The sequence below is a fragment of the Schistocerca piceifrons genome, chromosome 1 (genome assembly GCF_021461385.2).
Source record: "Schistocerca piceifrons isolate TAMUIC-IGC-003096 chromosome 1, iqSchPice1.1, whole genome shotgun sequence".
Lineage (NCBI taxonomy): Eukaryota > Metazoa > Arthropoda > Insecta > Orthoptera > Acrididae > Schistocerca > Schistocerca piceifrons.
The window spans coordinates 1,057,503,627-1,057,530,227 of NC_060138.1; positions in this window are offsets into that span (position 1 = coordinate 1,057,503,627).

Consider the following 26,601-nt stretch of genomic DNA (forward strand, 5'->3'; position numbering starts at 1 on the left):
GTGACTGGCGTATTGTAACGAGCCAGTTGCTCGGCCAGCATTGACCAGACGTTTCCAATTGGTGAGAGGTCTGGAGAATGTGCTGGCCAGGGCAGCAGTCGTACATTTTCTGTATCCAGAAAGGCCCGTACAGGCCCTGCAACTTGCGGTCGTGCATTATCCTGCTGAATTGTAGGGTTTCGCAGGGATCGAATGAAGCGTAGAGCCACGGGTCGTAACACATCTGAAATGTAACGGCCACTGTTCAAAGTGCCGTCAATGGGAACAAGAGGTGACCGAGACGTGTGATACGCCAGTATGGCGATGACGGATACACGCTTCCAATGTGCGTTCACCGCGATGTCGCCAAACACGGATGCGACCATCATGATGCTGTAAACAGAACCTGGATTCATCCGAAACAATGACGTTTTGCCATTCGTGCACCCAGGTTCGCCGTTGAGTACACCATCGCAGGCGCTCCTGTCTGTGATGCAGCGTCAAGGGTAACCGCAGCTATGGTCTGCGAGCTGATAGTCCATGCTGCTGCAAACGTCGTCGAACTGTTCGTGCAGACGGTTGTTGTCTTGCAAACGTCCCCATCTGTTGACTCAGGGATCGCGATGTGGTTGCACGATCCGTTACAGCTATGCGGATAAGATGCCTGTCATCCCGACAGCTAGGGATACGAGGCCATTGGGATCCAGCACGGCGTTCCGTATTATCCTCCTGAACCCACCGATTCCATATTCTCCTAACAGTCATTGGATCTCGACCAACGCGAGCAGCAACGTCGGATACGATAAACCGCAATCGCGATAGGCTACAATCCGACCTTTATCAAAGTCGTAAACGTGATGGTACGCTTTTCTCCTCCTTACACGAGGCATCACAACAACATTTCACCAGGCAACGCCGGAGAACTGCTGTTTGTGTATGAGAAATCGGTTGGAAACTCTCCTCATGTCAGCACGTTGTAGGTGTCGCCACCGGCGGCAACCTTGTGTGAATGCTCTGAAAAGCTAATCATTTGCATATCACAGCATCTTCTTAAATTTCGCATCTGTAGCACGTCATCTTCGTGGTGTAGCAATTTTAATGGCCAGTAGGGTGTTAATTACAGGTGTAAACTCAGAATATTGAATGCAAGCTTACAAACGTGCGTGCAGTTCGCTGTACAGGTGTTTGATGTCAGTTTGCTGGATGGAGTTGCACGCCTATTGTACTTGGTCGTTCACTCACAGACGGAGTCAGGGGTGTGGGATAACAACGAGAGTGCTCCTGTTGTCTTACGAAATATCACACAGGACCAGGTGTAGGTCCAACGTGCCTAGCAAGTAGACGGCTCTCTTGTAGCTCCTCAACTGGTCTCCTTCTAACCAACGCACAGTCATCATGGCGTCGACGAAGAACCAGCTTTCATCAAAAAACACAGCAGACCTCCACCCTGCCTTCCAACGAGCTCTCGTTTGACACCACCGACGTCACATATGACGATGGTTTGCGGTCAGTGGAATGCACGCTACAGGGCATCTGGCTCGGAGCTGTCTTTGAAGTAACCGATTTGTAACAGTTCTTTGTGTCAGTGGTGCCAACTGCTGCTCAGATTGCTGCTACAGATCTAGTGCGATGCACCAGAACCAAACGCCGGACACGATGATCTTCCCTCTCGGGAGTGTCACGTGGCCGTTCGGAGTTCGCTCTTCCTGAGACCGCATATTTTTGTGACCACCGATGCCACCAATGGCTATATTCCGTACAAGTATCTCTGCAATATTGTGGAAGGAAAAATCCAGCTTTCCATAGCTCTATTACAAAACCTCGTTCAAACTCAGTGAGATGTTGATAATGGTGTCTTTGTCACCTTAAAGACATTCTTGACTATCATGAACTCACTACGTCCAATCTCAAAAGAAACAATCCATCACAACCGTTACAGGTTGTATTTAAAGCAAACCTGATTTCTACATCTACATCTACAATTATACTCCGCAAGACACCCAACGGTGTGTGGCGGAGGGCACTTTACGTGCCACTGCCATTACCCCCGTTTCCTGTTCCAGTCGCGTATGGTTCGCGGGAAGAACGACTGTCGGAAAGCCTCCGTGCGCGCTCGAATCTCTCTAATTTTACATTCGTGATCTCCTTCGAAGGTATAAGTAGGGGGAAGCAATATATTCGATACCTCATCCAGAAACGCACCCTCTCGAAACCTGGGCAGCAAGCTACACCGCGATGCAGAGCGCCTCTCTTGCAGAGTCTGCCACTTGAGTTTGCTAAACATCTCCGTAACGCTATCACGCTTACCAGATAACCCTGTGACGAAACACGCCGCTCTTCTTTGGATCTTCTCTATCTCCTCTGTCAAACCGACATGGTACGGATCCCACACTGATGAGCAACACTCAAGTATAGGTCGAACGAGTGTTTTGTAACCCACCTCCTTTGTTGATGGACTACATTTTCTAAGGACTCTCCCAATGAATCTCAACGTGGCACCCGCCTTACCAACAATTAGTTTTATATGACCATTCCACTTCAAATCGTTCCGTACACATACTCCCAGATATTTTACAGAAGGATCTGCTACCAGTGTTTGTTCCGCTATCATATAATCACTCAATAAAGGATCCTTCTTTCTATTTCCGTCCTCATAGAGCCACTACTAGCACTGCTCGCATCCGACTGGCGCGAAATTTGAATAGACACCATCTTTCAGATGCATAAATACGCCTACCAACTTTAGTTCACATCACACAACTTCTTCTTGGTGCTGAGATTTCTTTTTCATCCGTGTATTTAAAAAGATCCCAGAGTTCAAATAAAACAGTCGGAGGTTTCCCATTTATCCACGCTGTCGCATAGTATTACTCCCTAGTTTCGATATGTGCGCATCTGCATTTGAAAGTGGACATAGGCGGAAAGTGGACCTTAATATAAGCACGTGCATCAGAGTTTACCGGGATAAATATCGGGTGATCAAAAAGTCAGTATAAATTTGAAAACTGAATAAACTACGAAATAATGTAGATAGAGAGGTACAAATTGACACACATGCTTGGAATGACATGGGGTTATATTAGAACCAAAATAATACAAAAGTTCAAGAAATGTCCGACAAATGGCGCTTCATCTGATCAGAATAGCAGTAATCAGCATAACAAAGTAAGAAAAAGTAAAGATAATGTTCTTTAGAGGAAATGTTCAATATGTCCACCATCATTCCTCAACAATAGCTGTAGTCGAGGAATAATGTTGTGGACAGCACTGTAAAGCATGTCCGGAGAGGCATTGGCGTCGGATGTTGTCTTTCAGCATCCTTAGAGATGTTGGTCGATCACGATACACTTCCGACTTCAGGTAACCCCAAAGCCAATAATCGCACGGACTGAGGTCTGGGGACCTGGGAGGCCAAGCATGACGAAAGTGGCGGCTGAGCACACGATCATCACCGAACGACGCGCGCAAGTGATCTCTCACGCGTCTAGCAGTGTGGGGTGGAGCGCCATCCTGCATAAACGCCGTACGTTCCAGCAGGTGTTTATCAGCCAGGCTGGGGATGATGCCATTCTGTAACATATCGGCCTACCTCTCACCCGTCACGGTACAGTTACAAAACCAGAATCATGCATTCCCTCGAAGAAAAAAGGCCCGATAACGGTAGATGTGGTAAGTCCAACCCATACCGTGACTTTCTCGTCGTGCAATGGAGTTTCCACGACAGCTCTAGGATTTTCGGTAGCCAAAATTCTGTAGTTGACAGTTGACAGATCCTAGGAGCGTGAAATGAGCTTCGTCGGTCCACAACACGTTACTCAACCAATCGTCATCTTCCGCCATCTTTTGTAACGCCCACACCGCAAATGCCCTCCGCTTCACTAAATCGCCAGGTAACAGTGCATGATGCCCATGGATTTTGTACGGATAGCATCGGAGGGTACGCCTAAGTGCCAACCAAACTGTAGTGTATGAAATGCCGGTGCAACGTGCGACTGCGCGAGCGTTGACTTCCCCGTGCGTAGACGAACCCACTGCAGTCTCCATTTCTTCCTGAACTATCTCAGCAGCATTACGCCTTCTGCTCGGGCGGACACTACGGGGTCTATCGTCTAAACAACCCGTGGCTTCGAACTTCGAAATCTTTCTCGCCACAGCTGCATTTGTCAGCGGACATTTCTCCGTTCGAATCTTCTTCCTATGGCGATAGGATCGTAACGCTGAACTAGCACATTCCCCATTCTGATAATACAGCTTCACTAAAAGCGCCTTTTCAGGTAACGTCAACATGCTGCGACTGCTGGCGCATCTGATTCTTTCTCTCATTACAGCTCCTTCTATACACGATTGTCATGCGCAGTCACTGACGTTTTGCTGCCCAGCGCCATCTGTCGGACATTTTGTGAACTTTTTTTTGTTCTAATAAAAACTCTTGTCATTCCAAGCATGTGTGTCAATTTTTACCTCTCTATCTACATTATTCCGTTGTTTATTAAATTTTCAAATTCATACTGATTTTTTGATCACCCGGTACTTCTGACAGCGTACGGTGGACATTTCAAGTGTTTTTAGCATTCAGAAATTACGTCGGGGCTGTGGAAACACACATGAACAAGTTAATGTTATAGTGAGAGCTTCAGGTTCTCCACGTTTTATTGTCGCTCACTGTTTACCGTACTGATGGCTTCTGAATATTCTGCGGACTGTATCTGCGATGCACAGCACTGCATCACGCCCTAGGAGTTCCCTGCGGCTGACAGCAGCATGATTCGGTAACAAGTACGGCGGTCGCGTCCTCCTCCGCACATTTACTAGATCGCAGTGCAATTGGTCCCTCCCCCGAGTGACCTCGCTGTCCGAACAACAGACGCCCACGCGGCGTGGGAGTGCGGAAATGTGGGTCAGTCCGGCAGCGCGGCGCAGCACACAACAGAACAGCTGATTTCCCTGTGGCCGCTTCCGGTGGTGAATGTTGCAGTGAGGGGCACTTTTGCTGATAGCGCCCCCGCCATGCATTAGCCACCGAAGTGCCGGGGGCGTTGATGCGCGGCGCGTGGTGCGTGGTCCGTGGTGCGTGACGCGTGCTCGCAGATGTGACGCCGACGCCAACGCCTTCGCCCACGTGGCAGTGCGTGCAGACTCATAATTCACGAGAGGATGCCGTCCGCCCCCGCGCGCCTGATCGAAGTACCGGCGCTGTGTAATTAGCGAATCACTTGCCTCACTGCCCTACATGTCTGTCCGGCCGAAGCGATACAGTAGGGGTGGGCCATCGCGGCTGGGACCACGGCGGCGCAGATCAGAGAGGCTGGAGGGAAGAGATCGTCAGTGGCAGCCCTGAAGCTTTCAATACATCAAGCTTGCAGTCCCGAGGAACCGTCAAAGTAAGTACCTAACACAATTTTTTGCTGTGTGTCTACGTCTTTCACTGACTTGTTGAGCCAATCGCTTGTAGTTGTAGCTGTAGTCTTCAACCCGCAGATTGGTTTGATGCAGCTCTACACGCAAGCTTCTTCATTTCTGCATGACCACTGCCACCTGCTTCCGTTTGAACTGTATTCAAGCCTTGGTCTCTACAATTCTTACGTCCCCGCTCAGATATGTACTATCGATCGATCCCTTTCTTTTTTCACCAGTTCGATTAAGTACAGGGTGTTTATAAATGAATATCGGGGTTATAACGTTTTTTAATATTTATTATATTAAACTTACAGTTATAAATGATATGTCAAATGAAAGAGCAACTCAGTTTTACCAAGAACCTTATAAATGTTCAATGTGAGCACCATTTGTCACACGGCACACATCAAGTCTACAGCCGAGTTATTCCCAAACGTTCATAAGTGTGTTTTCAGTGATTGTAGCTACAGCTGCTTCAATCCGGTTTCTTACAAGGCTATAGATTTGATGTGTGTCGTGCTCACATTGAACATTTATAAGGTTCTTGGTAACACTGTTTGAATTGCTCGTTCATTTGACATATCATTACTGTAAGTTTAATGCAATAAATATTATAAAGCGTTGAAATCCCGATATTTATTTATAAACACCCTGTACTTCGCCATTGGTTATTCAATCTACCCAAGTAATCCTTAACGCTCTCCTGCAGTACCATACTTCAAAAACTTCTGTTCTCCTCTTGTGTGAACTGTTTATCGCTCATGTTTCACACGCGTTAAAGTTTACATTACAGACAAATACCGTCAGTAAAGACTTCCTAACATTTCAGTTTATATTCGTCATCAACTAATTTCTCTTCGTCATGAAGTGTTTACTTGTTATTGTCAGTCTGCGTGTTAGATCCTCTCTACTTCGGCCATCATCAGTTATTCTGCTCCCAAAATACCAAAATCTGTCCACTAATTTTAGTGTGACATTTTCCGATCTAATTTCCTCAGCATCGCCTGATTTAACGCGAATAAATTCCACTACCTTCTTTTACCTTTTTCGTTTTCGTCGTATATCTTTTCGTTCAACTGCTGCTCCAGCTCTATTGCATTCTCTGACTGTATTACAGCTTCATCGGTAAACCTGGTAATTTTTTTTCTTTACCCTGAACTTTAACTCTCTCTGCAAATCTGCCCTTGGTTTCCTTTACTGCTCGCTGGGAATATAGATAGAATAACTTCGGAGATATACTATAGCGCTGTCTCATTCCCTCCTCAGCCTTTGCTTCCCTTTCATCCCCTTCAATTCTTGGCAGTGCAGTCTGGTTTCTGTACAATTTTCGCTTCCAGTAATTTCTTCCCGTTATCATCAGAATTTCAAACAATGTATTCTTGTTAACATTATAAGCTTTCTGTAAGTCTACACACAGAGACTGTAAAGGTTTCGGAAGAGCAGTGGAAAGGAGTGGACAGTGTCTTGAAAGGAGGATATAAGATGAACATCAACAAATGTAAAACAAGGGTAATCGGATGTAGTCGAACTAAATCACGTGATTCTGAGGGAATGATATTTGGGAACGTGACGCAAAGTAGTAAATGAGTTTTGCTATTTGGACAGTAAAATAATTGGTTCAAAATGGTTCAAATGGCTCTGAGCACTATGGGACTTAACGTCTGAGGTCATCAGTCTCCTAGAACTTAGAATTACTTAAACCTAACTGACCTAGAGACATCACACACATCCATGCCCGAGGCAGGATTCGAACCTGCAACCGTAGTGGTCGCGCGGTACCAGGCTGAAGCGCCTAGAACAGCTCGGCCACTCCGGCCGGCCAAATAATTAATAATAGAGGGGATATAAGATGTAGATTGTCAATGGTAAGAAAAGCGTTTCTAAGAAGAGAAATTTATTAACGTATAATATAGATTTACGTTTTAGGAAGTCTTTTATGAAAGTATTTGTATGGAAGTGAAACATGGACGATGAACTGTTTAGGCAAGAAGAGAATAGAAGCTTTTGAAATGTGGTGCTGCAGAAGAATGCTGAAGATTAGATGGGTGGATCACGTAACTAATTAGGAGGTACTGAATAGAATTGGGGAGGCAAGCAATTTGTGGGACAACTTGACTAAAAGAGAGGATCGAGTGACAGGACATATGCGTATTGGAGGGAAGTGAGGGGGCAAATATCGTACAGGGGGACCAAGAGATAAACACAGTGAGCACCTTCAGTAGTAGTACGGAAATGAAAAGTCTTCCCAGGATAGAGTGACGTGGAGAGCTGCGTCAGTAGAATTGGGGAGGCAAGAAATTTGTGGGACAACTTGACTAAAAGAGAAGATCGATTGACAGGACATATGCGTATTGGAGGGAAGTGAGGGGGCAAATATCCTAGAGGGGTACCAAGAGATAAACACAGTGAGCAGCTGCAGTAGTAATACGGAAATGGAAAGGCTTCCCAGGATAGAGTGACAACATCATGTACCAGACAGAATAATTGGCTCTCCCAGTGATCTATAAAATTACAGTCGTTTGTATTTATTCCTTACGAGTTCCTCCACACCCGTAAAACTGCAGCACTCAAAGTAGTCTCCATGCTTATCTAATAGTGTAACACTGTCTTCTGCAGAGTTGTTGCACTCTCGTTATAGGCAAAAGATACCGTTGAAAGTCCCTCATGGCAGAGTTCGTAAGTATAACTCTCCCCTTTTTTATTCCTCACGCGTATCAATTTATGAATCACCTCCGCGGTCGAACTACCCTACTAGGTTAACACGTTGGCTTTACTGACTTCGCCGTGGAACTGCTCTGGCGGACGCGTCGTACAGTGGTTTGATGTCTGTATAAAAGTGCGTAAGTGAGCCGGAGTCGGTCTGGTTTCAGACATGCTTAACTCGTCCCTTACGGATGTAGTGCTAGTGACTAAAAAGGTTAATTTGCTTGTAGTAAAAGATGTGACAAGTTGGTTGTGGTGAAGTGGTTCTGAGTAATAAAAAGGGGTGTCGTTCATTTCCATTAAATCGACTCCCGGGCGGGTCGGAGATTTCTTTGTTGGGGACTGGGTATTTGTGTTGCCCTATCATGTCATCTCATCATCAGACGTGGAAATCGCCGAAGTGGCGTCAAATAGAAAGACTTTCACCAGGCAACCAAACAAAAAAAAGCGGGTCTGTTTTTTTTTTTGTTTTTTTTTTTTTTTTTGTTTTTTTTTTTTATTGGAGACAATCAATTGTACTATCCTCTTGAACTGCACAACTCATGCAAATTGTATTGTATTCGCCACCACTTCAGCTAAGCATATTACACAAAATCACTCGTTACATGATGTGATTTCTAGCTCCACACCCCCTCTTCCGTACCTACTACCTATACGGCACTAAAAATCAAAGTGTGACAAGAACTTCATCAATTATTTGCTGCAGGTATTCGAGTCTCTGTGTTCCTCTACAGTTTTTATCCTCTACAGCTCCCTCTAGTACCAAGGAAATCATTTTGTTGTCTAGGTAGCATAATTCCTGAACTTCATCTACTTCGTGACCCCCAGTTCAGATGTTAAGTTTCTCGATATTCTCATTTGTACTATTTCTCATTATTTTCGTCTTTTTCGATTTTTCTTAATCTGTACTCATTAGACTGTTCATTCTATTCGACATATCCTATAATTCTTCTTCACTTTCGCTGGGGACAGCAACTTCATCAACGAATCTATCGTTGATATCCTCTCACCTTGAATTTTAATCCCACTCATGAATATTTCTTTTATTTCTGCTATTGCATAGGTTGATCAGTAACGGCGAAAGGCTACATCCCTGTCTTACACCCTATTTAATACAGGCACTTCGTTCTTGGTGTGTCTTATTGTTGTCTCTTGGGTGTAGTACATATTGTATATTACACCGTCTTTCCTTATTGCTTACCCCTATTGCTCTGAGAATTTCGAACATCATTTCCCATTTTACATTGTCGAACGCTTTTTCCAGGTCGTCAAATTCTACGAACGTGTATTCATTTTTCTTCAGTCTTGCTTTTATTATTAACAGCAACATCAGAACTGCCTCTCTGGTGCCTTTATCCTTCCTAAAATCAAACTAATCGTAATCTAACTCTGCCTTAATTTTCATTTCTATTCTTCAATATATTATTCTTGTTAGTACCTTCAGCTGGGAAGCTGATTCTGGGGTAATGCTCGCACTTGTCGGCTCTTGCTGTCTTCGGAATTGTATGGATGAAAGACTGATGGTATGTCGCAAGCCTCATCATTCTACACACTAACGTGTACTACAACTAACCTGTAGTTCAGTATTCATCAGGCTGTAATACTCGATATTTGTCTGTGGTCTTACCTTTACATACTTTTATGTGTAAAAATAGACGTTCTGAACTGTCAAGTCGTCTCTGCACAAGTATCTTACGTTTATTCCTGACGAAGCTACAATGTACGATTATAATAATAACTCATTTGATATGTATTACAACACTGTATTTCCGTTTTAACTTTTTCTTTCTTATGCGTACTTCATACTCCAAGACGTCTGTCGGATCTATAGGCAGCCTAACTTATTGTTGTCGTCTTGTAAACAACTTTGTAACATGTTAAACTAGTGCCTTGTATGCAGACTGATGAGAATATCTTTTTCCACCTGCCTTGTAACTATAGAGCTGTTGTTTAACGCTAGCATACTTTTAACGTATTCCTTGTATAGTTTGGTGGCCACTGTTGTCTTTAAACTTTCTGTGTGTGTGTCCGTTTAATTTGAGTAGTAGACCGTAGCTGTACAGTCTACTAATGCCCTGAGTCCGATACGAGTCGTTATATATCTTCATAAGTAGAGTAACTATTTTTCCTTGGTCGTGTTCCCACAACTGTAAATGGCTCATGAAATTAAGCTAGACTACTTTATAAATAACTATTAGCTTATTTTAGCTTTTCTTCGAAAATAATAGCAATGACCAGTTGCTATGTATACAGGTTGTCACGAACCTTTTGGATCCTAAACCGTTTACTTTGAGATAAAGAAAAAATGGTAGGAAATCTATAAATGTTTTTACTAATGTAAAATAATTTTCTCCTTATAATACGTCAAGGGCAATGCAAGTGTTCAAAATAAGCCCCAGTAGTGTCAGTAAATACACTACAATTGTGCATAGAATTCTGCCGCACTATTGCAATTATCCCTGTTACACGTCGTGTAATGAAACGTGAAGATACATATTCCACTGCAAGCCACGGAAGGTACCCTGCACCACTACTAGTCATTCCCTTTCCTGTTCCATTCACAAACAGAGGGAAAAATGACTCTATGTGCTTACGTATAAGCCCTGATTTCTCTTTTCTTCGAGGTCCTTACGCAACATATACGTTGGTGGCAGTAGAAGCGTTGTGCAGTTTGCCGAAATAGCCGGTTCTCTAGACTTTCTCGTTATTGTTTCTCCAACAGAATGTCTTCTTCCCTCCCTCCAAGAATTCCCTCTTGAGTAATAGTTGTATACTGATCAAACCTACCGATAGCAAATCTAGCACCAACCTTGCTTCGATGTCTTCCTTTAATCCGACTTGATGGGGATACTAAACACACCATTCGCCTTTTCTATAACCAGCCTAACATGGTTTTTCCATTTCACGTCGCTTTGCAACTTCACACTTAGGCATCTAGTTAACGTTGCTATCAATCAGCACGCCATTAACAGCGTTTCAAGTATTGAAGATTGTATTGCCTCTCATTTGTATTAACTTACATTTTTCCACGTTTAGATCATTTAGGAGGCAGTCACCAGATCATTTATGGCTTCTACTGGGATTCGTACACTTTATGTAACGTTGTTTGTTGTTGTGGTCTTCAGTCCGAACACAGGTTTGATGCAGCTCTACGAACTATTGTATCCCGTGAGAGTCTCTTCATCTCCGAATAACAGCTACAGCCTACATTCTTCTGCTTCTACTTGCTGCATTCATCTCTTGATCTTTCTCTACAATTTTTATACACCACATTTCCCTCCAGTACGAAACTGTTGATCCCTTAATGTCTCAGAATGTTCACTGTCAACCGATCTCTTCTTCTACTCAGGTTGCGCCACAAATTCCTTGTCTCCCCAATTTATTCAGTGCCTCCTCATCAGTTAAGTGATCCACTCATGTAGTCTTCAGCATTCTTCTGTAGTATCACATTTCAAAAGCTTCTGTTCTCTTCTCATCCAAACTTTTTATCGTACATGTTTCATTTCCATACGCGGCTTCCCTCCGTACAAATACTAACAGAAATCACTTCCTAACACTTAAATCTGTATTCAGTGTTAACAAATTTCTATAAATGTCTCGTTACCTAATTTGGCACCCTTGGAATTCAAGTGACGTAATTGGAACACATTCCATTATCCTTTTTTGCTTTCGTTGATGTTCATCTAATATCCTTCTATCAAGACATTGTCCATTCCATTCAACTGCTCTTCCAAGTTCTTTGTTGCCTCTGACACAGTTACAATGTCTTCGGCAAACCATAAGTTTTTATTTTTTCTCCTTGAAGTTTAATTCCTATTCCACATTTTTGTTTGGTTTGCCTTACCTCTTGCTCAACGTACAGATTGAATAACATGGGGAATAAGCTAAGCCTTCTCAACCACTGCTTTCCTGTCCTGTCCCTCGACACTTATAATTGCCGTCTGATTTCTGTGAAAGTTGTAAATAGCCTTTCGGTCCCAGTGTTTTAGCCCTGCTACCTTGAGAATATCTAAGCGGATAAACCAATCAACTTGTCAAAAGTTTCTCTAAGTCTACAAATGCTGTAAAAGTGGATTTACTTTCCGTAACCGAACTTCAAACATAAGTCATAGGATGAGAACTCTCTCGCGTGTTCCTACATATCTCCGGAATCCAAAGCGACCTTCCCTGAGGCTGGCTTATACCAGTCCTTCCATTCTTCTGTAAGGAATTCGTGTTAGTATTTTGCAACCATGACTTATTAAATTGACAGTGAGCTATTATTCACGTCTTTCAGCATCTAATTTCTTTGGAATTGTTACATTCTTCTTGAAGTCTGAGGTTATTTCGTCTATCTCATACGTCTTGCACACCAGTTTTGTCATGGCTGGCTCTTTCAAAGCTATCAATATTTCTAAAGAAATTTCGTCTACTTCCGGGGTCATGTTTCGACTTAGTTCTGTCTCTGCTCTGTCGAATTCTTCTCGCAATATCGTATATCCCATCTCACATTCAATTACGTCATCTTAGAGTTCTACAGTATTGCCTTCAAGTTCATCTCCATTGCATAGACCCTCTATACACTCCTTCCACCTTTTAGCTTTCACTTGTTTCTTAGGAACGGTTTTCCGGCTGATTTCATGATACTCATATAGTTTGTTCCCTTTTCTCCGAAGGCCTCTTCAGTTTCCTGTAACCTATATCTATGTTTCCCTTAGTGATATATGTTTCTAAATTCTTACATTTGTCCTCTAGCCATTCCTGCTTAGCCATTTTGCAGTTCCTATCAATTTCATCTTTTTTTAACGTTTGTATTCCCTTTCGCCTGCTTCCTTTATTGAACTTTTATGTTTTCTCCTTTCATCGATTAAATTCAACATCTCCTATGTTACCCAAGGATTTCTACAAGCCTTCGTCTTTTTACCTACTTGATTCTCTGCTGCCTTCACTTTTCAACTCTCAAAGCTACGCATTCTTCTTCTACTGTATTCTTTCCCCTGTTCTACGCAGTCGTTGCCCAATGCTCCCTGTGAAAGTCTCAGCAACCTCTGGTTCTTTCTACTTCATTTTCTACCTTTATAATATTTCTTCAGTTTTAGTTTGCAGTTCGTAACCAATCAATTTTGAGCAGTGTCCACATCTGCCCCTGGAAAATCTGGTTCCGAAAACTCTGTTTTACCATTACATAATCAGTCTAAAACCTTTCTGTGTTCCCAGGTCTCTTCCAAGTGTACACCTTCCTTCATGATTCTTAAACCAAGTGTTAGCTATGATTAAGTTACGCTCTGTGCAAAATTCTACCAGGCTGCTTTCTGTTTTGTTCGTTTCCCCCCAGTCCATATTCACCTACTAGTTTTCCTTCTCTTCCTCCTCCTACTATCGAATTCCAGTCCCCCATAACTATTAAATTTTCATTCCCTTAACTATCGGAATAACGTTTTTAGCTCATCATATATTTCTTCAATCTCTTCATCAATATGCGGAACCATCTGACATATAAACATGTGCTACTGTGGTGGGTGTGAGCTTCGTGTTTATGTTGGCTGCGGAAATGAGGTATACATGCCTTTATTAGCTTCCTTAACGCACTGTGCTCGAAATCTGGTCTTATGTAAAGAGTACTGTCGGCAAGATACAGTCAAGACCTTCACCGCGTCACAGTAGTGACAATTTTACCGACTATAGCGTCACTACAGAGGACTTAACTAAACACAGTTTCCCGAAATTCTTTCACCAAAGAAGATGAAGTAAGTTTTCCAGTATTCTAACCCACAACGATAAGAGTAATTTGTAAGAACGTACCCTCGGTAAGTCAACAGAGGCATGTCTTCCAGTCCAGATTATGTACATCGATTAGGTTACTTGGAGTCTCCTGATGAAATAGTTCCATTCTTTAGCAGTCATATACAATCGCTCGGTCGGCGGAAGATACGTACATAACGACTGGGAAGCTGCGCATGTCACACCAATACATAAGAAAGAAAAAAAAGAGTAATCCGCTTAATTACAGATCCATATCATTCACATCGATTTACAGTGGGATTTTGGAACATGTGCCGTGTTCCAACATCATGAAATACCTCGCAGAAAATTATCGTTGCCAGATATCAAGCAAGGATTAAGAATATATCATTCTTGTGAAACTTTATTCACACGAAGTAATGAAAGCTATCACAGTATCTCAAGCTGAATCTATATTTCAATATTTCCTTACAAGCGGCTTTCAATTAATTTGAGGTCTTATGGAGTTTCGACTTAAATGTGCGATAATCTCAATACAACCACTGCAATGGAGCACAAAATTTTGCGCCACTCTCTCAAACACCCCTGTTACAAATAGTGTAGTGAGGCAAGCACCCGGGACCTTTCCAACAGTTCTTCTTCAATTACTACTTGTGTTCCACACACCAATGGCATAATGAACACTATAGGTATACAGCTTGTTTCATCATCAGTTAAATGCAGTTTTGCAAATTCACGTAGCGAGTAAAACTCCGTATCAGACAATTTGTCAACAAGGACTATAAACCTGTAAACTGCTCAATGGAAGGACAAAAGATGGTTGCGTATTTTTGCAAGTAAGATTCACAACGTAAATGCGGCAGGTTATTGTCTTATGAAATATAAGCTGCTTACTCACACACATGCCTCATACACACTGCACATTCAAATCTTAGTACTGCTTGAAACATTAGTTTTCATCATTCTTTCTTATCTCAAAACATTAATTTCAAAATCGTCCATCGTCTGTATACTTTTGAACCCAAAGGTTTGACACTCGCTGTATTTACTATCGTCGCTTACGCTATGGTGTGCCTTCGCTTCTTACCTTCTGATGAAAGTTTTCCAGAATCTGCCGCAGTCGTATCTTCTGAGTGAACCTTTTTGTTTTATACTTAATCCCAACAGGGAGATAATTAATGTTCTAGTTTTGAGGAAAGACCCTAGTGGAGATGGTCTGCGATGCTTTTAATGAAGTGTATCCCGTGAGACACTATGAAGACGTGTGAGATTTAATCCAGTATATTGGTCCATAGTTTGGTAACCACAATCCCTATTCCTCTTGGCACCCTAACCCGGCTGATGAAATTTTTTCTACCACCAGTATAATAATTGCAAAATTTCTTACTAAATGTCCGCTCTTGCAAAACAGATTAGTCTATTACTACTGATTAACAAATTTAAAAAATGCTATGGTTTTTGCAAAACGCTATTTCATTTTTGAAAGAAGTATTCATTAAAATTTCCACTCTGGATAAATTAATTTCATTAAAATATTAAACTATGGCCTTGGACCCAAGTCTTGTACTTACGATGTGAACAACAAATCGTCATTTTTTTCTGCAGAAATAAGCTCTCAATCGCCCACTGAGTTGAATATGCACAACATAGTACTGACAATTTTCTTTCGACTTAATCCCTGAAAGTAGACAAAGCCATTTACTTGTTCCTAAGTTGTGTAATATTCTGCTATCCACATTTTGCGAGATACTGCATCATTTCCCAAACAGATTACCCAAAAAGTAATTTAATCTAAGAAAGATTCACCTGTTATATCAATGACACAAAAATTTTGCCATATATGACATAACCTCAGAACAAATTCTACCAACCTTCATTACACTCCACCGTTAAGGTGCAGGCATTGCATTTGCCAGGCATACCGACCTTCAGTGCACGCCAAATTTTTGCCTGTATCCCAAGCTATTAGCACCTGACCTTCCATTCACAGTGTGTTATCGCTATTTGTTATCTAGCTAAGTCAAAAGTTAGGCTTCCCAGCACTTGTGATATGGTATCCTGACCTAAAACATCCATGACGCGATTAGCTGTGTCTAGATCTCTACCAATATCTGGCATTTTAAAGTCTGACCGAGCGTTTTTTCTACGACTGAATGTCAACTATTGAAATGTGTATCCTCATCTACGTACCCTCTCCGCACCCCACCATATGGTGTATGGTGTTCGGGTGGGGGGGGGGGGGGCCGCCCTTCCTTGTAACCTGATACCATTACTAGACATTTTCATACCTGTTCTACTTGCAAATGTAGAGCGAGAAAAACGACAGCCTATATGACTCCGTGCGAACCTCACTTTTTCTGATTCGTCTTCGCGTTTCTTGGGCGAAAATTCCGTCGGTTACATCAGAAGGAAGGAAAGAAGGAAGTTGAGGGTTTAACTTCCTGTCCGTTGCGTTAGTCGGTCTGCAATCACCTGCCAATTTTGGTTCTCTAAATTTTCTCGATAGCGTTTCGTGAAAAGAGTGTTGTTTCCCCAGCAGGGATTCCCATTTGAGTTTACGAAGCACCTCTGTAATACTCATGTCTTGATGAAACCCATCAGTAACAAATCTAGTAGCCCGCTTCTGAATTGCTTCGATGTCTTCTTTTAATCTGACGTGGTTGGGATTCCAAACACTCGATTAATACTTTAGACTTCTGTATGCGGTGATGAGCTACACTGTCCTAAAATTCCCCTCATAAACCACAGTCGACCAATCGCCTTCCCTAATATCGCCCTTACGTTCTCGTTCCATTTTTTAAGTCACGCCAAGATACCCCATTGACATGATGTTTCATGTATCACACCACTAATACTCTATTCGAACATTACAGGGTTGTTTCTCCTATTACTCTTCACTAACTTACATTTTTCTAGAAGTAGAGAAGCCTACATTCGTCACACCAAATGAAAAAGCGTTCCTTTCTCTTTTAACTCATTATTTTGTCCTACATCGCACTAATGTGTCCATCTGAGATATTTCGGAATCAGCTGCAAACTGAATCGCTCAGATCATTCCTCTTGTGTTCAATCTTGCTATGTTTATGGATACCCTAAAAAAGTCTCATTGAGAATCGCTTCCTTATTGAGAATAGCTTTGTATCATTTACGGAAATACTGCATTTAAATCTTAAATAAGCCGCCACATAAACCCCAAAGTAACCCGCGGCAGTACGTGCCTTTTAACTTTGCTACCGATTGTAAGACTTTTTTACGTAATTATATAGCCGTTATAACAACCTCTGGGGGATGATATTTGTATCAGTCCTGACTGATTAAACTCAACCGTCGAGCTGTTTACAAACTGCCACCCGTGTTTGCTCCTGTGAGTAAACGAAGTAGGCGTAGCGATTGCAACTATTGCCACAACCCAGTCCAACGAATAAAAATTAAAATGGCGCTGTTTCTCGTAAATAAATAGCTAATAGTCAAAGAACTTGCTCTATTAATTATGTAGAAATTCAAGCAATGAGACAAAATTATGCAGTTCAACCAATAACTCAACAAATCGCGATTGGATATTACTTTTCTAACATGTGCACTTTTACATGTCTCTTACTCTCTGTTGTATTCAATGGCCGACATAAGAATAAAGTACTGCACTGAATCAGCATTCGGATCCTAAAGAACCTATCCCAATTTAAACTTACTAATTGTTTCGCGTAAGTTTTAGTACCTCCCTCCTTCCCAAAATTACCTGGTGTGCTGCCTCGCTCGAGCTCTCCTTCGACAGTGAAGAATCCGCCCGTGATTTACTGTTCCTGTACGATGAAAAAACATGCTTATATACGCCATCAACGGCTGTACAAATTTCATTGAAATGTGCTACTACTGTCGATCTGCGTTGACCATCTTCTGGCACGGACAAAAAGTTGTTTTGGCATCTTGCTTTCTGATATACTTAACATAGTTGCATTAATACTGACATAAATAGGCAAACTTAAGCATTTATGCACACAAACACTTCAGCAATATTTTGTGCCCTCTATATGATACTCATAAAGTAATTGACATGTTAATTTCAACTTAAATAATGTACTGAAGCATAGAGAATGCAAACTTGACTGTTCTGACACAGTGATTTGTTTGTGCTGGCTGGCCGAATAGGAATGTAGCAGATGCGTCAAAAGAAAGATGGGCGGTAGCCATAGCTCTTAACACAGAGTGTGCTATGTCGAAATTCTACGGGTAAGAGTAAACTGAGTCCCTATTCATAATTCTAAAGGTTTGTCTCTTAAGGTTTTAGATCTGATACTATATCTCCTTCGTGGAAAGTAATATGGGAGAATAACATAAATTATAAAAACACAGGTATAGACACTGACTCACGACTTAAGTCTGTATTATTGTTTTTGATATATTTGTTCATAGTGACGCGGACGTAGAAAAGAAATTAAACATACACTTACCGCAAACGTCAACACCTACTACCGGTTGGTGGTAGAATGCTCTATTTTGATAATCAGTTTACCCATAATAATTGTGACTGTGCTTTACCAACAACAATATTAGGTTTCGGATTGATCACACAATAAAAAACCATACTGCAGTACAAACCCGGTATTATCCCACTTCTTCATAATACTCCTACTCCTCTACTTCATATACAATGAACGTAAATCGGTTACAATTTATTTGCTTGAAACGATAATAATTTACAGGACAGAATTACAAAAACGGAAACGAACATCTCAGTACTACAACTACAGAGTTATCAACCTACAACAAGGACAGATGTCACATAACAAGGAGTAAAAGCCAATATGTACGTATATCGGGGAGCTGGTTTGAATAAAATTGCTGAAGTTTACAATGCGCAGACTACAATCCATACATATTACAATAATGGATGTATGTGTGGTTGTATCTTACACATATCTTCCTAAACCACTGGACCGACTTCAACCAAACTTCGTACACATATCGCTCACTGTCATGCAACAATCGCTGCCGAGGTAATAACCACCTACCTATCATAGTACAAGAGATATGACGTCATAAGCAATGGGCTGCGTTAAAAATAGCCCCATCATAAATGGCGTTTAAAATTATTACTTCTGTGCTACTGACTCTATTCGTAATAAATTTTACAGACAGTATTCACATATGCAACTGAATGTACCTACAAGATTATATCATGGTATCACACATACTTCAGGAGATATGACGCCATAAACACAGACATGCGTGAAAAACTGCTGCATCACGTATGACGTTTAAATTTATCTCTATTTTGCTGTTAACTATATTCGCAACATATTTTTCAGACAGTATTCACATACGCCGCTGAATGTGCCTAGGCAAATATATTATTGTACGACACATAGGTCAAGAGACATGACGTCATGAACACTGATATGCGTGAAAAAATGCCACTTCACGCATGAAGTTGTAATACGTTTATTCTTTACTGCTAAGACACCTCTATAGTCGATTGAACTTAAGTAAATCCCTGGCACCTGGGAGCAGTTTTGACAGCTTTCAGCAGCGAAGCGCAAACGGCTGTAGACGAAAACAGAAGCCGTCTATAGAGCTATGAAGAGGCGTTGCCATACATACGTTTACAAAATCTCGTTTAGGCACGCGAAGAGGCTGCTCCTAGCGCATGGGAACTGATTCATAATTTCAAGGATGTTTTCATGAATACATGCAAATGAATTTTTTCCAATATTACACTACAAATGCAGTTCATTTTTTGTCTTTCTTTCTAATAGAAAATTTTCGAAGTAAAAACTCAGGAAATGCTGGGTTTGTCAGATAGTAAGATACTGTTCCTGTACCAATGAAAAACCATGGACACACACACACACACACACACACACACACACACACACACACACACACACAAAAGTTGATTACTTCATTCATCTTCCTTTAGACAGGAAAAGGAATGAAATGTCTAGATCTGATACCGCCAGCTCCATACAATTAATTTTTAATGTCCCCACTTACTTAACTGATATTCCAAATTTACTCTTGTATAATAGACGGAGGACGAATGACAAAAATAGCATCTCGTACACATAATGTTTTAATAATTGAGTATTGTACTACATTGTTCTCTGACAGCCCTCAGTATCGTATTTTGAGATGACATACATTCTTTTTAACTATTTCTCTAGCCTTGTGCGTATGACGTTATGAACTCGATGTTTCAACATATTATTATTTCAATTGTAATATACAGGCAACTAGAGGGCCAAACTGCAGAACTGTGAGCCTTCCACAGTCGAGTCCCTCCTTTCCCATCGTCTTCTACGTAGAAACCTGTCTGCGATCACTAAGTGGCATAAATAAAATAACGAAGCTTAGGTAGAACTTACAAATAACTAGAGGCTTTTTATGAAGTCTTAATCACTGCAGACAATACAATGTATACAATTAAAATTACACAGATTCTTGCAATAACAAGCACGTCAGCTGTACCAGAAAATCTTACATTTAATAAGATCTCTTGAAATACACAACATTTTGATAAGAACAACCGAACTGACATCCATTGTCGAACAGAGCTAGTACTCAACTTGTGACTCGATACTCATCTTACTGTTCATGCAATGTTATAAACACTACAACTGTCCTCCAGTTTTCGGCAAACTATTGAATGCAATAATTTGTCACAATCAGTTAAAATCCCATATACCTGCTCATTTCATCATGAATTTATTTATTTTGCTTACAATAGCAAAAGCCAAACCAGAGCACAATCTTCCGCAGTTGCTCAACAAACTGTGAAGAGACACAGTATATGGAAACATGAAGCTATTCTCAATATCCCATAAATTTCTAAACGTCCATAGTATCTTCAAACTAAACGAGATAACCTCTGCAGCCACATTCTTCTGTTTTCTCATTTAGAGGAAGATTGTAAGGAGATTAAAAGGTGTGCCAAATTATTGAAGAGTGTGTCACAAGACAATTTTCTGAGTTCTCTTTCACGCAGATTTGAAGTTTTATAACCAGAAACACAGGATTTATTCTAATAAAGTCAAAAATATTTCTCGAAACCTAAAAATTTCATTCAAAGTGGCAGGTGACATCACCGTCTGTCTTTATTACCTCACCTACAAATTTAAATTAACTACAGTTTTTACATTCAAGGCTGGTCGGGGTTGCTATTTTACAATATTTACCAGTATAGGGAAACTTTATAACGATGTTGAATGCGTTGATCTGGTACAAAATGAGTCTAAAACACTAAATTTAAAAAAAAAAATGTTGTGGTTCACCAAAATATCAGCGCATTCACTACAACAGGCCTCTAATACGTTTTCTGTTGCAGTAATAGCATGCTCTCGTGGATTGCTTCGACGTATTTTATTTATAAACTGACAACGAAAACACATAAATATATCTATGTATCATGAAACGTTACTGTCTTATTATATCTCAAAATGCAATCAGAAAATTTATCACAAATATACCACTTTTTTATGAGACAGAGATCTATTTTGCTCCGCAGAAATGTGAAAGTCTTACATCAAGGCAACCCGCTTCTGAAACGACATTTCCGGGTTTTATTCATGATCTCAAGTAGGTGTATGGCAGGGAACATCCTGGCTGTTGGTGATGGCACTGGCTTTCGTTTTCTCATTGTTCCTTTTCTTCTTCACTCTCTTCTTTCTCTCGTGTACTCTCTTCACTATCACGGTCTTGTTACGAGAAAATAATCAATTGTCTGATAGCGTATGGTATATTAGAACATTTTAAACACGTTCTAGCAAAATATTACTACGAAAAGCAGCAATTATCTTTTTGCTCGAAGCCATGCTGACGCTACGATAAAGAGCTTCCTTCAGTTAGATGCAGGAATCTATTGGAAGTTTGTAGAAAAGAAAACAAGTGATTCACAAAAAGCACGTGGTGTAAAATACACGCTGCAATCAGGCAAATTTAATTAATTGTCTCAGCTACAAAAAATAAAAATTGGATATAGCATAAATACCCGTATACACTTACGTCTGCGATTTCTGATCAGGATCCTTGTATTACTTCTGTACTAATTACTAGTATACTTTGTGTTGTTATACACGTGTGTTCTGGTGCTGAATTTGCATGTTTTGTATTCGTAATTCTTCTTGCGATACGTTCCATAGTGTTTTTGTCTTACGTTCCTCGTTTTTTAAATTTCATACTTTCATGGAACATCGCACTCAGTATTCATAAATGCGTCTGTTGAAAGAAATTGTAGTAACTGAACTCAGGCATACAGGCTTATTATATTTGCACTACAATAAATACGATATTCTGTTACAAAAAATATCACTTACAGTCAAAAATATTGATTTTTTTAATAGACAATGCATTCTGGACCACTCTGTTGGTCCTTCATCAAGCGACTACCATAGCCTCCTTACGCCGTGCTTCGAGATTCTGTCACGGAATTAATGAAAAAGTGTGTGCCAGTTCACATAGTTGCAATGGTTGTTATAAGGACAATTTAAGGGCATTCACGCACATCACAAACAAACAAAAATTACAGCTTTTTTACTTTTCGTTAAACATGAAATGAAAATTGTTACTGACTGCAGAGCTGGTAAGACGAGTTTACCAAACGTCAGTATCACGTTATGGGAATGATCAGTTTGTGTAATTGCTTTAGGCATGTAAAATTGCATAGCTAACGAAATATTCCGTTTATCAAACACAAGATACGTGGGCGAAGATCTCTATCAAGAACCATAATCTTATTTGCAGTTTTTGGTGTTAGATGAAAGATTTAACCAGAGTACCGATCTTAACATCTTAGAGACAGTCGTCAGTGCCATGAAAGTTACGTGTGGCAGCCTGTACCGTGCCATGTCGGAAGCTAACAGCAACTTAATATGTTTGTAGCACAACCATAACGTCTATGTGTTACTTGCACATTAGGTGACGATTGTAAGTAAAGCTTCTTGCATTCGTTGCGAAATATAATCCAAAAGAAAATCGGCGAAGGCTATAAATGGGATCGATTGTTTACTACACCCTTTAAATTTTCGTTGTGAATAATGATTAAAGGCATATAACTAATCATAGAGATTCATAAAAAGCTGCGAAACAGTCTTAACAAGGTCTTAAAGGAGTCATTGATGTATTAATCATCATATGATGACTCCGCAGGTGCCTGCTGCATCAAAATGTAATGCCTGCTGCTAAAGATGGTTTTCTTTCTGTGATACACGCACCGATTCAAACTCCTTCATAATCTCCACTAATTTTCCTGCCCTAGGAGTCTGCCATCTTTAATGGAACATCTGTTTTCCCCAGAGCCTGACAGGTATTCATTCACCTTCACTCCTCCACATTTTCTTTAATCGTAACTCATGTGTTTCAGTACTCTTATCTCAAATGCTTTACAGTACCTTCTTTTCGGAGAGCCGTGCAACCATTTGCGTAACATAGGAAATGCGTTTCTAGTATATGTGTTCTGTTGGCTTCTCTCGGTGCCAGTGTCTCTGCCTCTCTCCGTACATTAAAGTAGACACAGAAACAGTTCTGTTGAACTCAGGGTATCTATCGTTCCTTCAGTATCCGTTCTTGGTAATTTTTAAGAGTTCGGTGTATGACGTCACAAGCATACCGCAGAGTGTTTGATTTATTAGTAGCAACGTCGTTATTCTCGATCCACGTTACTTTACACCCCAAGTAACCGATAAATTTAAATAATGTACACTTGACAAAATTGTGTACACTTTTGCACTTAAAACTGCACCGAAAATATCTCTGTTTGAGTGGGAGGCGCAAGGCACTTTAGACATAATCATTCATCTTTTCCTTGGGAAGTAATTTTCAAATAACTCAGGGGGAGCAGGCTTATTGATCTTCTAGATCAGGCATAATGTAAGGATATGAAAGTAGATCTTCAGGATGCTAGTAATACAAATTCAGATAAGAGAAAGATTTGCGTTGACAGGCTGCTTGCTTCAACCAACAAAATTCTTTTCGCTACGTACCCCAATGCGAATTAATAATTTATTTATGTATTGAAGTAATACTTAAACGTACAATTCAGATGCAATCTCTTAATCCATGCTAAATGAATTCATTTTGTCTGTCCTAACATAAACGAGTGCGCAGAAAAATGTCATTACACAAAGTACGCAAAATTCAATGATTTCCACTTAGACAATTCTGGTTCATTCTTACCCCGGTCCAAAGATGCTCTCTTGTTGAAAGTAAATATTATGAGAAACTTGGCCGTAGTACAGTTCTCAGTTTTATAATTTAACGTTTTTGATAATTTTGTTACGTTATGTACGCGAAATTGGTCCTCGTTTTGTAAATTCTGAGCGTGTATGCTGCCATAGAACATAGATTAGTGGGTGTTGAAGCAGTTTCCAGCAAATTTCTCAGCACTACCACAGTGCTCGTGTGAAAATGTGTTCACTTTAAAACATGTAACACAAATAAATATACGGTGAATTCGTTTCACTCAATCAGACCCCACTTAACTTTTCCACGCATTTCATGTTTTAATAATTTTAAAATCATTGCATGTGTATTTCCATGAAAGTCGAAGAAATGGAAACCTACACTTCACGTAAGTTTAAACGAAGAACGTTTTCTTTTATCTTAGTGCATAAAATCAATAACGAACACAAAAAGAGGCCACAGTAGGAAACCAAGAAAATCTGGAAAAGCCATCTTAAGATGGATCTGTAATAAATCAGAAACCAGCAATGGTTTGTTTTAAATAAGCTCCTTGAGTGATACTGACTGCTATTTTAAATTATAAACCTTATACATATAATTCTGTAACCTCAGCCAAATCTGCAACAGTGAAACCTAACGAAAACCGGTTACACTATTTCGTATAGTAGCATCAGTCGTGAAGTTTTCCACGTTCTTGATACATTCGGTCACTAAACTGGCTCTATTTCTAAGTAAGTGTTTTTATAGCAGAATTACCTACAAATTACGATACCTAACCATATTGTTTTCCAACAGCATCAACATGATCTCATTATCTTCATTTGGTGTTACATGGAATATTCCTGTAGAGACAGCCTAGGTTTCCCTGATTTTTCCAGGCGCCCCCATTACTGAGAGGGTCCTCCGGTAATATACTAGAGTGTTAATTCCATTCTTTCTGCTAACTGAATTATATTTCTTCTGTCCTTTTATAATTTTTATGTTTCGAGTCTTTCTGACGTAACTTCGTCACAACTGTTCCGTCTGCTCTCTGAAACTTGGATATGACGTCCCTGATGTTGATTTCTAACCTGTAGAGTAAATTGCTTTTCGAAATGCTGGGGAAATGGTTATTATTTCATGAAATTTCATGGTCATTTGTTTCTTTGTTTCGTTTTTGTGCTCCACGTTTTGATAGGTTTTTATCTGAAACACTATTGTCTTCGTAAGTTACACCACAACCTAAATAATTAATTTGATTTAATTATTGTATTATTTCATAATTCACATTTTGTGTAATTGGGAGATCTTTCCAACAGAAACAGTTTATATCAGTGACCATATTCTCCACAAATTCTTTTCAGAAGAAAGATTTTCTTCTGTAAGACACCTTTTTGTTGCTAGCAGTACGATATGTTCTGTGCGTAAAAGACAGTTCAAAGCAATGTACATATAATCTCCAAAAATACTGTAAAGACTAGTGAAACTAGAAATATATTCTGTTCTCCTTTTCTGTTGTGACAGGTGTTGTCAAGCTGTAGTTACTGTCTACAGACAGACTTTCTTAAAGTTTATTGCATATTATTTGATTATTCCACCTTTTTTACAAATTGCTAAAGATTTCCCCTAATTAACGTAATAAATTGCTTGTTAGAGAGAAATTAATACTAAATGAGTCCCACTGTAACACTCTTTTTCCGCAATAATCTGCCCTAACACATGCGACAGCAGTTCTTAAAATCCTTTTTTCCAAATTCCATTTCTTATTTGCGTACGGTGGTTTCCAATAAAGCTCTTAGTTTATTTGTCTAGAACTGGGCATTCTTTATATGCTGCATATAACAGACTGAGTCCTCAGAATCTATCATGTCTTAAGATCACAAGCAATACTTTGATCTTTGATTATAACTCCGTTTTTCTGGCACACAGTGAATACGTGGTTATGTTTTTAGGAATATTTTTTACTCATCATATCAAGAAAACCAAGTGGAGTTTATCATATTATCCTTAGTCTTAAGCATGACTAATAAAGTCTATGACCGACTGTTTTTGTGGTGTTGGTGCGGAAAATAAACATTCTGCACAAATTTAGTTTAGTGATTTCTTACTTTATTATCCTCAGTAACATATAGGTTGATTACAAAGTGACGAACGACCAACCAAAAATTACCCAATATATGGCCTGCCATTATATTTACTACCAATAACTTCAAAATTGTCTCTGCGAATCTGAAGTATATGGGTATCGCCTGAATTTTGCAGCACACCGAACGCATATGACAAAAGAGTTGCCTAGCTACAAGGCGCCTCCTATCTGGAGAATTTTCAAGGCACAGCGTACAACGGCTGCTTTTAGCAATTTCTTGTTGGATCACTCTTCACACAGAAAGATTCCTGCTTTACTTCTAATCCAAGCTTTGGTATTTAACTATGAGTTGTCTAACAAACGTACACCTGGCATCTCTACAATCTGCAGTGGAGTATAGATCCGGGCCTCTTACTTCTTTTACATGCAACAAAAATATTTTCTCAAAGTGAAAACTGCCTTAGTGTATGTTGCAATGCATCTGTAAGTCAAACTAAATCCCAAGAACTACCATTTGGTACACTGACTTTTATAATATGAGGAAAGAAACCCACGAATTTCTA